Here is an 11,661-nt window from a genome sequence, read left to right as displayed (position 1 = left end):
AGGAAAGTATTTTTCCTTCAAGTATTCTCAATTAAACTCTAACTGACTTCTAAACTCCAGTGTGGAATTAGATAGCTAAAGTACCTAGTACCCAGCCTAACCTATCCAGCATACTGATGTAGTCTGTAGTGGGAGTATCTGAATTCAAGAAGCATTTGACAACATTCTCAGACACAGGGTGTGATTTTTGGAGTGTCCTGCATAGGGCCAGGAGTCGGACTTCATGGTCCTGTTGGGTCCTTTCTAACTCAGCATGTGCTACTATCCTGTGATCTCTGTCTTTTCTCCAGTTGAGTTTCCAGGTGATCAAACATCCTGCACATAGTGGATTCAAATTCTTAGAAACCAACCCTCTGCTTACCAGAGGATAAGAAATATTACCTTAGGTCATAAGACACACTCCCTGCATAAGGTACTTCATCCCACAGAACAGAGTGAAATAATATCCCAAGCCAGACATTTGTGGATAAAAAGTTTGGACTTGGTCTCTTCCAGATGGAGGCTGCAAATAGACAAGAGATTATCTCAATATATTACTTTGTTAACTTGATTGTGCCTTAGCTTCCTATGTAATTTTCTACTTTTTTTTCTTGAAGAGTGGCTTTTTTCCACTTAATCTTTTTGAGGTCTCCACTTGTTTTTATCTTGATGTGCTTCTTTCTGTTAGCTGTACTCTCCCAGCTCTCCAATCTCCATTGTGTTCCATTTTGAATAAAAAATTAATGCTTTCAGCAAACAATTTTTTTTTGCTTTCTGGACGGAGTGTTAAAAAAATCCAAATATTTTTATTCCAGCTTTTTTTTTTTCTTTTGAAAGAAAACCCCTGTAAGATTCCAGATTCACATCTGTCAAGAATATACACACAGAATCATGAACAGTGAGCTGTTGAACAAACTTTGCTATCAAAATTTTCTTAGTACGTTGAGGTGATATAAAAAGCTTTTCACCTAAGCTGGACACAATTGATTACACCATCAGTAAAAACAAACATAATTTTTCCAGTCAAACATAATGAGGTAAGGCAAGTCCATTCATTTCTGCTTAAGAAGGATCCAAATTATTTTGCAAGCATACTGGGTTTTTTTAATCCTATCAGTGCAAATAGGCAGAAACCAATTAGGAGTTTATTAGTGTGTTAAGATGTTATTAATTCTTATTATATTCTTATTCTTATATAATGAATCAATGTTCCTGCATTAGCCTTTGGTCACTGATTAAGCAACATACTTAAATACAGACTTAACTTTAATTATGGGAACAGTCCTCTGAAGTTAGTCATGTGTTCAAGCGTGTAAATTATAAAATGCATGTCATGTTTAACGTGTAAGAGCTATAATACCAAAGACTCTTTGAAGCAAGGAACAATTCAAGCTGACAAGTCTCCTACTGTTGGAGCTTTTCAGAAGGTGAATATACTTCCATTTCCTTTCCTATCTCCCCATCTGTGTTGTTAGGTAATAGTAGATGAATCCAGAACAACCTTGTGGAAAGAGCAGCAAAGAAAACTGTGCAGGCCCTAGAGCAGGGTGTTAGGAAGCAAAGGAAAGTTCCCCATGCAATGGGGGAGAGGAGAAGTGCCCAGGACTCACAGATGCTTGGAGCTCCTTGCACCACCGTGTGGCTCTGAGCCATCCATGGGTCAGAGTGAGCTGAGCAAGGAATTCCTTGAGCCTGTAGCACAGAAATGCATCAAGGCAGCACTTGACAAAGAGCTCTGTCTGAATTGGAGGTAAGCAGATGTTTTTCACTGAGGTGTCTGGCCTCCAGCCCACGAGGAAGACAAGCATGGCTGGGCAGTGCCTATGGCAAGGCCATGCCTCAGGTCAATGCCAGGCTGAGCCAGGGGCTCTCCAGCTGGCCCAGTGGAGCTCACTGCCACTGTTAGCAGGGTCTGTAGCCTGGTTAGTTCTGACACAGGCACTGTGACTGTTCACAGGCTTTCTGTTCTGTCACACTAGCACAGCCTGCTATAGCCATCACATGGTAATTTTTCCCAGTCGGCAGTCAGAACACTCTCTTCAGAGGCCTATCAGAGATAAAATAACTACCTCCATTTCATGGAGATACAATTTTCTCTCGAGCTAGTCTGAGACTGTGGAAGTTGCTCTTCAGCCATGCTAGGAGCCAGTGAACATCTCAAAAGCCAATGGTATTTGCTCAGTGTGAAGAGTGCTTTCTAGAGTTTTCTGTGTGAATACACAACAAAACTGAAGCAAAACAACTTTCAACAGCTTCAAGAGCTTACCAGATCATAAAACATGATCATACAAATTTCTCTCTTTGGCAGAAGAGTGTGGCATTATGAAGGATATACCAGAACTGTTAATTTTATTTTTCATCTATTCTGGTAAGTGTTGGGGTGTCAGAGCAGTACACAGCAGTCTTACATGCAATGCTAAGTCTATCTCAGCTCCCTAGAGGAATGAGATGGGATTAATTGCCATGCAAATATTCCCATCAGAGTTACTTTGGGGCTTGTTTCTGCATATAAATAATCAATATGCTCTTGGAGGAACTTGCACAGCCTCACTTGAACACCTAACTTAGAGCATGAATTTGGGATGTAGACTCGGGCTTATTCCTTTCTATCTTTAATCATTTGTCTGAGCTGATAAAGGTGGCTATACCAGTGCTCTTTGAACTTGTAGAGGCTGAGTTGACTGAATCATCATCTCAGGTGCTATCTCTCTCTGCTCACACCACACCTTTCACTGGCCAAACACACTCCTAGCTTAGGCATCTCACTCAAGTGTGCCTTGCATCATCCTTACAGCTCTGTTCAGAACAGTGCTGATGTACCCAGGGACATGCCTTTAAGTGTTTGTCCTCAGACTTTGGGATAATACCAGTAATTTGTGCCTAAATCTTAATCAATACTGTGCTTTAATCTGCCAGATGCAGGGGAATATAGTCCCTTGCTAGCAATCTCCTGTCTTGTTGTTGATAAGCCGTCCCTATGGCCTCCTTAAACTAGCTCAGGTTAAATATATACACACTATTTTAAAATAAGAAGCTTTAAGAACAAGGAAATCAGAGCTTATATTACTGTGGCATGACATATATTCAGCAGTTCTGAGTGCAAGCAGGGAACTTATTGCTGTGGGAGGCAAGCACCATGGCAGCAGCTTGCCTTTCATGTGAACAAAGTGCAAGTAGAGAAGGCTTCTGCACAAAGTAGAACACAAGACACTCTCCAGTGTGTCAAGTCTCTGTCCTGAGCCCGTGTTGGCTGGAGCACTAAACTTCATATTTAAGAGAGCTGCAGTATGAGAGGGCCTAGAGACCTTTTTGAAGTGTTAGAGCAATCAAAGGCTGTGGAAATGTCTCACAGGTTGATTCAGAGCATCCGGTTCAGCTTAACCCTCTTCACTTAATTGACAGCAGACTCCAAGGGAGAAGCCTGACTTTAATCTGGATCGATGTGCTGCCCAGTATGTTCATATACCTCTGAAGTGTCTGTTTCTCATATGAATCTTATTATTTTTCCATCTCATGATCTTTGATCTATAAAGAATAGAAAGTCCTTGACTGTAGGGCCATTCTTCTTCTATTTCCTCTCCATGGATGTGTATGGTATGACATTTATAGATGCAATCTTTTATGTGCATACTTACATGGCTGGGAAATCAGTGCCAAGGCTGAGACATACCTGGAAGTGTGTTCCTACTTCAAGTCCATTTTCTGCCTACACCCATCTTCTTTTTTTGGCTCTTTCTGATGATTTCACTCCAATGCTATTTTTGGTTTTTAATGACTTTTCACCTCTTCCATCTATTCCTTACCTGTTTCTTCTCTGAGCTCCTGATCACCTTCATTTCCCATACAGAGGTGGCAGCATAAAGGTTACTTGTCTTTTTTTTTCCTTTTTTTTTTCCTTTCTTTGCCTCTTCTTTTTTTTTTTTTTTTTTTTTTTTTTTTTTTTTTTTTTTTTTTTTTTTTTTTTCCTGTCTCCACTGAGTATTTTTCTTCTTTTAGTTACCCCTTCTGAATCACTTTTCTGTTTTGGACTTTTCAGAACCATTATCCTCTGAATTGTCTTTGCTCTTGACTATTCAACACCCTCTGGGCTGACTCAGCCCAGGCTGTGTGGGAATTGATTGGGAATGAATCAGCAGCTCAGTGCTCAGAAGGGAATTAACAATCTATTTACTCTCAGATGATTCCTGTCTCTCCACCTCCATCTCCAATGACCATTTTCCAAATAAAACTATTTATAATCTTCAGATATATGAACAGGCAGAGCTCTAGAGAGGTGCTGTAAAAGTTACGTTAAGGCAGTAGGTGGCTGAAGCCATTAAAAGTTTCAAGTGGCAATAGCTAAAATTAGTCCAAGTGGAGAGAAGATTATTAGCTAGGAGACTTATGGGTCCTACGCAGCAGGTGGTCTGTTTCCAGAAATCAGAATGTTCTAAAACCCAGCAAATATCTTTCACATTCAAGTGTTATTTTTATTCAACTCCAATTACAAAAATGGTCTTTCCTCATGTGGAAGTATCAGAAAGCAGTAAGAGCAACAAGTACATATATAGGGTGGGAACTTATATAGCATAGAGAAACTTTTTGTGATAGTACTTCATTTGAGTACTTCATTTCAAGCACAAAGACTCTTCTCAGACACATACTTGGAGCAGCCAAATGATGAAAACTGCAGAACATGCAGAAGCTGTTTTTCAGCAAAGTCAGTTTCCCCTGCCTCTGGGAAAACACTCTTGTTAGTCGGATGCTTCTTAATTTTTTTCCATTGATTAAGTTTATTGTACAGCCTGCTGTTCCCACAACTCTGGATGCATGAACATGAGGGAATATACTCTCCACTGTTGACAAGGGGAATGAACCAGAAGTTAGTTTAGTAAAGTCAAAGTCTTAGAGTGGCATAAAGGTGATACAAGAACATTGGTTCTGCAGAAGAGAAAAGAAGAGAAGATTCTCAGTGTTTATTTCTGTAACAGCTTGCAGTCTGAATTGGTCTGATGCCCCTCTAGTGAGGTCTTACCCTTTTTTGTGATGTGACTGGAATGAACTTGTTCTGTTTTGTTCCCCTTTAAAATTACTGATTGCAGTAATTTTAAAGGAGAACAGAAGCAATTAGAAAAAGCAGAGCCTTGTCATTTCCCTGAGTATTTAGGCTTAAAGAACAGGATGTTCATCCTTGAAAAATGCTTCTTGAAAATTCAACAAGACTCTTCTGCTTCACTCACTGTTCTTTGCCTCAGATGAACACTTGTCCATGTCTGGCCTGTAATTACAGTCCTGCCAAATTAAACAAATAGCAGGAAGGGTACAAAACATTATAACAAAGCTGGAATAGAAATATTTGATTTAAGGAAGCATCCTTTGATTTGTGAGGTGAAGGGTCCAAATGCTTGTTTACCTCAAAATACTCTCCCTTTGACACCTGCCAAACAAAATTTTTTAACTAGTTCAATCTGAAATGGACCTTTTATGTTGGTTTTAGAAGCAAACCTCTTTGTAAACACAGCATCACAGGCCTGCCACAGAAGAATGGTGGGGGACCAAGCCAGCATAAATGGCTAATAACCCAATTGTTTTAAATAAAAATGTACCATGGGAGAACCACTTGCTTGGCTTCCACTTTAAAAATTACCTCCATGTGAAAAAGCAGCTTAAGAGAGCTGTGAATACAGAAGGAAAAGAAGACAAGATGGTCTGCATTTGTGACAGATTTTGTGGTGGCCACCAAGGCAAGTAATTCTCTGAATTAAGAAAAGTTTACCTGGTCCTTCAGCTACCAGATGTTCATCATTAGATGTCAGAAAAGAAATACTAGGTTTTTTGAAGCAGAAAAATAATTTCTTACAGGCCAAACCTGTTTCAGTAGGGTTTATATTTTGGGGTTTTAGTTAATAAAATCTGAGCTTTTCAGAGTAATCTCTGGAGAAGAAAAATTCAGCTTCTTAGATGCACACTGACCTACTAAGCAAATGTCTTCATGACTGGAAACAGAGTGTATTTTAGGATCAAGAAAATAAGAGATCTCACTATTTGCTTCTTTGTCTTCGTGACAACAATCCCATTTCAAACATCATTACAGCAAGATTGTCTTGCTCTTGTACATATGGATTAATAATGAAAATGCATCCTAAGAGCAGCTAAGTCTTCCAACTGACAGCATATTTCAGCATCACATAATGTGATTCTGTTGTACACTGGTTACTGGGAAACAAAATTAAAAGAAGCAACTATGAATTAAAAAAACCCAGACCTGTTTTCTCTGTAGACAGGATGACCATTTCCATCCTACAGAGCAATCAATTGCATTAGCCTTTCAGCTGGCCATGGTCTTGGTGCAGTGGTAGACTCATTCTAGGCTCCTTTCTTCTGCCTGAACTAGGCTTTTTTTGGGTTTTATTGGTTTTGGGGTTTTTTTGTTTTGTTTTGTTTAGCTTTTTTAAGAGGACCATCTGTTCTTCATATCAAATTCATAAGAGAAAAATGTTTTCAGTTTTAGAATTTTAAATCACTTTATCTCCCTCTTCTGTTTCCTTAGTATTCTTGTTAGCTCTAATTTTAGAGATATATTTGTATTAAGACAAAGTAAGGAGTTATGTGGCCAGTTAGCAAGACTGGATACACTTTGTGTTTAAGGATACACCTTGGGACCTGAATCCTTTGGTCCTCATTTGTCTGCACCCACAGCAGAGCAGTGTGATGGGAAGCTTTGCCAAATCTCACACGGAGGTCTCCCAAGGCTCACCATCCCAGACCCTGGTGGGAGGCAGAGATGTGTGTGTAGCCATAGGACAAGCCAAATAAGAAGAAGCAACTACTTTGCATACATGTTACTGGGGCTAAAGACTAGGCTGTACAAATAGGAATCCACCATCTCTTCATCAGGGCTCAACTTCTGTCAGCTCAGAGCCTGGTCTGGATTTTCTGAAGCATTTAAGGAAAAGTGGCATAAGAGAAAAGTCAAATGGAGAAGTAAATCCACTGGTGGTGATTACCATGCCTGGGAAGGAAGAGGGGCAGAAAACAAAAACAGGCTTCAGCTGTGCAGAGGGGGAAGGACATTTAGCACCATGGAGGCTAAAATACCTTTTTCTTACCTGAAGCATTGGGACATAAAAGAGTTGTCTGTCATCCCAAGCCTCAGGAAGTTGTGCTGTGCTTCACACCAAGTTCCCCAGTTCCAAGGAATGGCAGAGTAATTGGGAGGTCATGCTTCTCTCACGCTATTTTTCAGAAAAGGAGTGAATTTTTTTCCCCAAATTGATGATCAAGACTGACTCAGACTGCCTGGCATTTCAATGATATTGGGAAACTGGCCTCTGTAGAAGCTAACAACTTTACTCATTAGCAGAGTGAAGATATTTTTTGCCACTGTTCCTGGAACATATTCAGAAACATTACCATACACCAAAATACTTAAATAGTACAATTTACTCAGAATGTCTTTCAGATAACAGCAGCTGGAACCAACCAAAACCTATTAGAGACTCGTTTAACAGATGCAAGTCCTGGCTCCCAGTTCATAATTACTGTCCTCATCTCAGTGGATCTGGTTACAGATTTACCCCTCAGATCTTCCAGTCTGTGACTAACAGAAGAGAGGATGAGATTACCAGGGTCTCCTGTGCATATTTTTACTTCTGGAACTATCACACGGTGTCTCTTCTTGCATATCCTATCCTACAGGACAAGTAATGATCACTGTTGTCATCTGTCAAAGAATGATGTGAAGTCTAGTGCAAGTGCCCATCACTGTGACACACAGAGGACCTCACTACCACTTCTGCTCCACTAAAAATATTCAGCCACGACTAGCACAGGCAGACACCCTGGGTGCCAAATACAGAAGAGTGATCTCATTGGCAGTGCCAGTCCAAGACTGTCACACAGATTAAGGAAACAGGATATGTCCGGAACATCATTTTTTGGCTAATCACAGCTGTTGGGCATCAGTGGCTTCCGTCCATAAGGCTTTTTTTATTTTATGTGGAGGATCAGTCTGGCTTAGGTATAGCAAAGTCATATATGAGCTCAAAAATTATCTTTCCCTCTCTCCCTTCTATATGGAGCATAGCTATGAAAGCATAAAGGTGGATGAACTGCCAGTGAACTGACATAGATTTCCCTTTCAATACCACTGACAGGATATTCTTCCTGTAATATCATTCATTCCCGACAAAACAATTTTTCCAAAATTGTATAGCTTCAGCTGAACAATGTATATGTACTACTATGCTGTTCTTCATACAACAAATCAAAAAGGGAAACAAAAGTTGTCATTTTCTCTTACAATTAACTTTTTCTCTCTCTAAAGACAAATACAACACAACTGTCCCAAATGAAGGCCATAAGTGTATAAAATAAAATCAGCTTCTCAAGAGCTGTGAGACATCAATAACACCATAGGCTGAGATTCTTCAAATTCCTTCCCTGATGAAGAAAAGCAGAGAAAACCGGGTAGCAAAAATGCACCTAGTCTTGGGTCCTGACAAAAACTTTCTGTGCAGTTCAATTCTTCTTGCCACATATTGCCCTGTTATAGAAAATAGGTGACAAGAAACTAAATTTATTATTGAAAATAATATATTATTTATAATTTTTTAAATTGGAAAATACATGTTTCTCATCTCCAAAATACCCAGGTGAAAGAAGGAATTGTGACTCCTGAAATTGCTATTTCAGAATAACTTCAGTGATTTGTATGCTGTTCCAGTAACCTACAACAGAGCCTGGGGACAGTCACGGTTGGAAGACAGAAGCAGAGCTCAGAATAACCCTACTCTACCTGAAGAAAAAGAGAAGAACCCCTTAGGTAAGAATATATATTTACACATGCATTGGATGGGATCAGTAATGGATGGCAGCAGTAGTTCAGGAATAGGTCTGTATGTTTCACTGTATCATAAGTCGTACTATTATAGAAAAGGCATATATTTTATGGGAGTACATAAACATAAGTAAGAATTCTGGGAAAATACTCTTCTTGACTCAGTACTAGTTGTTCTCTATTTCTTGTATTAGTCAGTAGATGTCAGGAAAAAACCAAACTGCAAAAAGAGTATAACAGCTGGGGAGCATACAGAAAATGAAAAGTTGCTGTTCAGAGCTGTGGAAAGATAACTTGTGAGAAAATAGATTACAAATCAGATTTATGCAAAGATAGTATTGTATAGAGACACAATGGTGTAAATAAGTACCTGCAAAATGGAAATAAGCTAATCTTTCTTCATATCACTTGCTTATAGCATAGCAAGAAACATTTACATTTGGCACAAGGAAAAAATCTGGAGCCACAAGGAACATCAAGCACCAGACTGCTTTTCAGAGAGCTTATAGAATTTAAAATATTGTTGGATATGAGAACTTCCCTGAGAGCAAAATGATTGTGAACTCGGCATATCATCCTTAAATACTGTGGCCGTAAAAATACCTCCAGAATGTTGCCACAGATCATATAAGATGCTGGTTAAGACTGCCTTAATATTTTTAGAAAGAATTCCAAGGCAACCTCTTAATATTTACGGAAAAGACCATAAGAAGATGCAATGCAATGTAAATCCACATCAGAATGGACCTATTAAAGGACAATGAAAATGACATAAAAAACGAGGTAAGTTAGAGAAGGTGCCATCAAAGATTTAGAATCAGCTTTTAACACAGAGAATATTGGAAACACAGCATTTTTTTTCCATTGTGTCTCCTCTTCGCATACAGTGTGCTGTTCCCATGGCTGGGAAAGCTACAATAACAGGGCAAGAGAAAGAAGATTATGTTCTTTATCCTCCAGAAAAGGTTCAGGGTACCAACGGGTGTCCAACTTTAGGCACTGTTAATAACCCAGGACAAGTATCTCTTTGCCAGTGGTCTGCAGCTGCAGCATGATCTGAATGGACTGTGTCAGGCAGGGCTGTGATAGACATCTCTGGATGTACCCATCACTCACTAGAAAATAGCTGTTACTCCTGAACTGGCTTAGCAATTTCTCCTTTCCTTCATCTGTCCTTTTGCAAAGCCACTTCCAGAGCTCTGCAAAATCAGCAGATGCTGCACCTAATGGAGCAGGTCTCCTATGGTAATTTTATAGGTGAAGGGACAGATCCTCATGATGACACGCAAGTATTGAGCCTCAGTTGGCCCCAATTCCCCACTGGGATCATGCCAGTGTTCCTCAAGGCTAGGCTAACACTACCTGGGATCAGGAGATTAATAAATTTTGGAAAGACTTTCAGAATAGTCTAAGTTCTGACAGCAGGATGCTGGTTGCAGACCTTTAAGCAAAAATTTTCTGAAGGAAAGAAGTTGAGCATTCCTTATGTCCTCAGAGCACCAGGGAAGTCTGCAAGGCAGTGTTTGGCCCTGAGCCATGCTTGGTTCAGATAGCAACACAGATAATGGGGTGAAGTACCAAGCCATTGGTATCTTCTTGGAGATGAATGAGCTGTGAGCCACTGACTTTACAGTTTCAGTTCTCCTCCTCCTTCCTGGAGTCAGAGCAACCAGCCCTCAGGCTGCAAAGGATTTGCTTTCTCCTAAAGAAGCTCTTGGTTGCTAAGCAGTATCTATGTGGGCATCAGACCTCCACAAAATCTTGGGGATCTGCCTCACCAGAATGTCATGGTGAAGCTCAAACATCCCACTGAGATGTGATTACATTATATAGTGCTAATTTTACTGCAGCTGCTTAAAATAATTTTTGAAGGGGTTACAAAGGATACTTTTGTTACAAGGTTGGGCAGGTGAATTCAGCATGGTGATCCATGGTATAAGGTCTAATTGGAAGGCAGTAACACTTGGTGTACCCCAGGAACTCAATACTGGGTCCAACATTGTTCAACCTCTTTATTAATGAACAGGATTATGAGGTAGAGTGTACTTTCAGCAAGTTTGCCAATGACACACACTGGGAGGAGTGGTGGATATACTAGAAGTAAGACAGCTGGCCAGAGGGATCTTGACAATCTGGAGAACTGGGGTGAAAGAAACATCAAGTTCAGTGAGGGAATTGCAAAGCCTGCCCTTGAGGAGGAACAAGAATCAGTATACACAGAGAACTGACTGACTAGAAAGCAGCTGCACAGTAAGGGACCTGTGGGTTCTGGTGGTGTCTCAGGACTGTGGACCTGCACCTGGAACACCCCTCTGTGCCAAGCCTTGGCTAGCAGCAGGCTGCAGTTCCACACGGCAGCTATGTCACGACTTCCAGCCTTCCTCTGCCTTCCCTGGCTGTCTCCTTCAGCACCCTTTGCTTGCTCAAGTTGTGGTGCTTTTGGGGGTGGAGAGTCTTGAACGGTGAAGGATCTGAGGGAGGGGAGAGGGCAGTCCTTGGGGCTGGCTATCCCACAAGGCTGCTTCTGCTGCCACTTTTCATCCTTAAAGGACACAATTTGTGAGGCTTTTGACTCTCCTTTCCCATATCTTTCTGGGTCTTTCTTTGCTTTTCCATTTGTAGTGTCAAGAAGGCTCTCGGCGTGGGCAGGGCACCTCTGCCGCAGCAGCCACCGCCAGGCAGCTGCAGTGGGCAGGGCTCACTGGAGCTGAGCTCCAGCTGCCTGAGCCACATCACAAGTGCAGCCCTTGTTGACAGATACTCCCACACCTTCTGCTTCCCCTGCATGCTGCAGTGACCTGCCATGACATCTGTGACTGCTCTGCAGGCAGCCTTTCACCCGCGGCCTGGACACGGTAAGGGCA

Source organism: Sturnus vulgaris, chromosome Z (genome assembly GCF_052056855.1).
Source record: "Sturnus vulgaris isolate bStuVul1 chromosome Z, bStuVul1.hap1, whole genome shotgun sequence".
NCBI classification, from domain to species: domain Eukaryota; kingdom Metazoa; phylum Chordata; class Aves; order Passeriformes; family Sturnidae; genus Sturnus; species Sturnus vulgaris.
The sequence above is the reverse complement of the archived record's forward strand: the minus strand, read 5'-3'. Positions refer to the sequence as shown.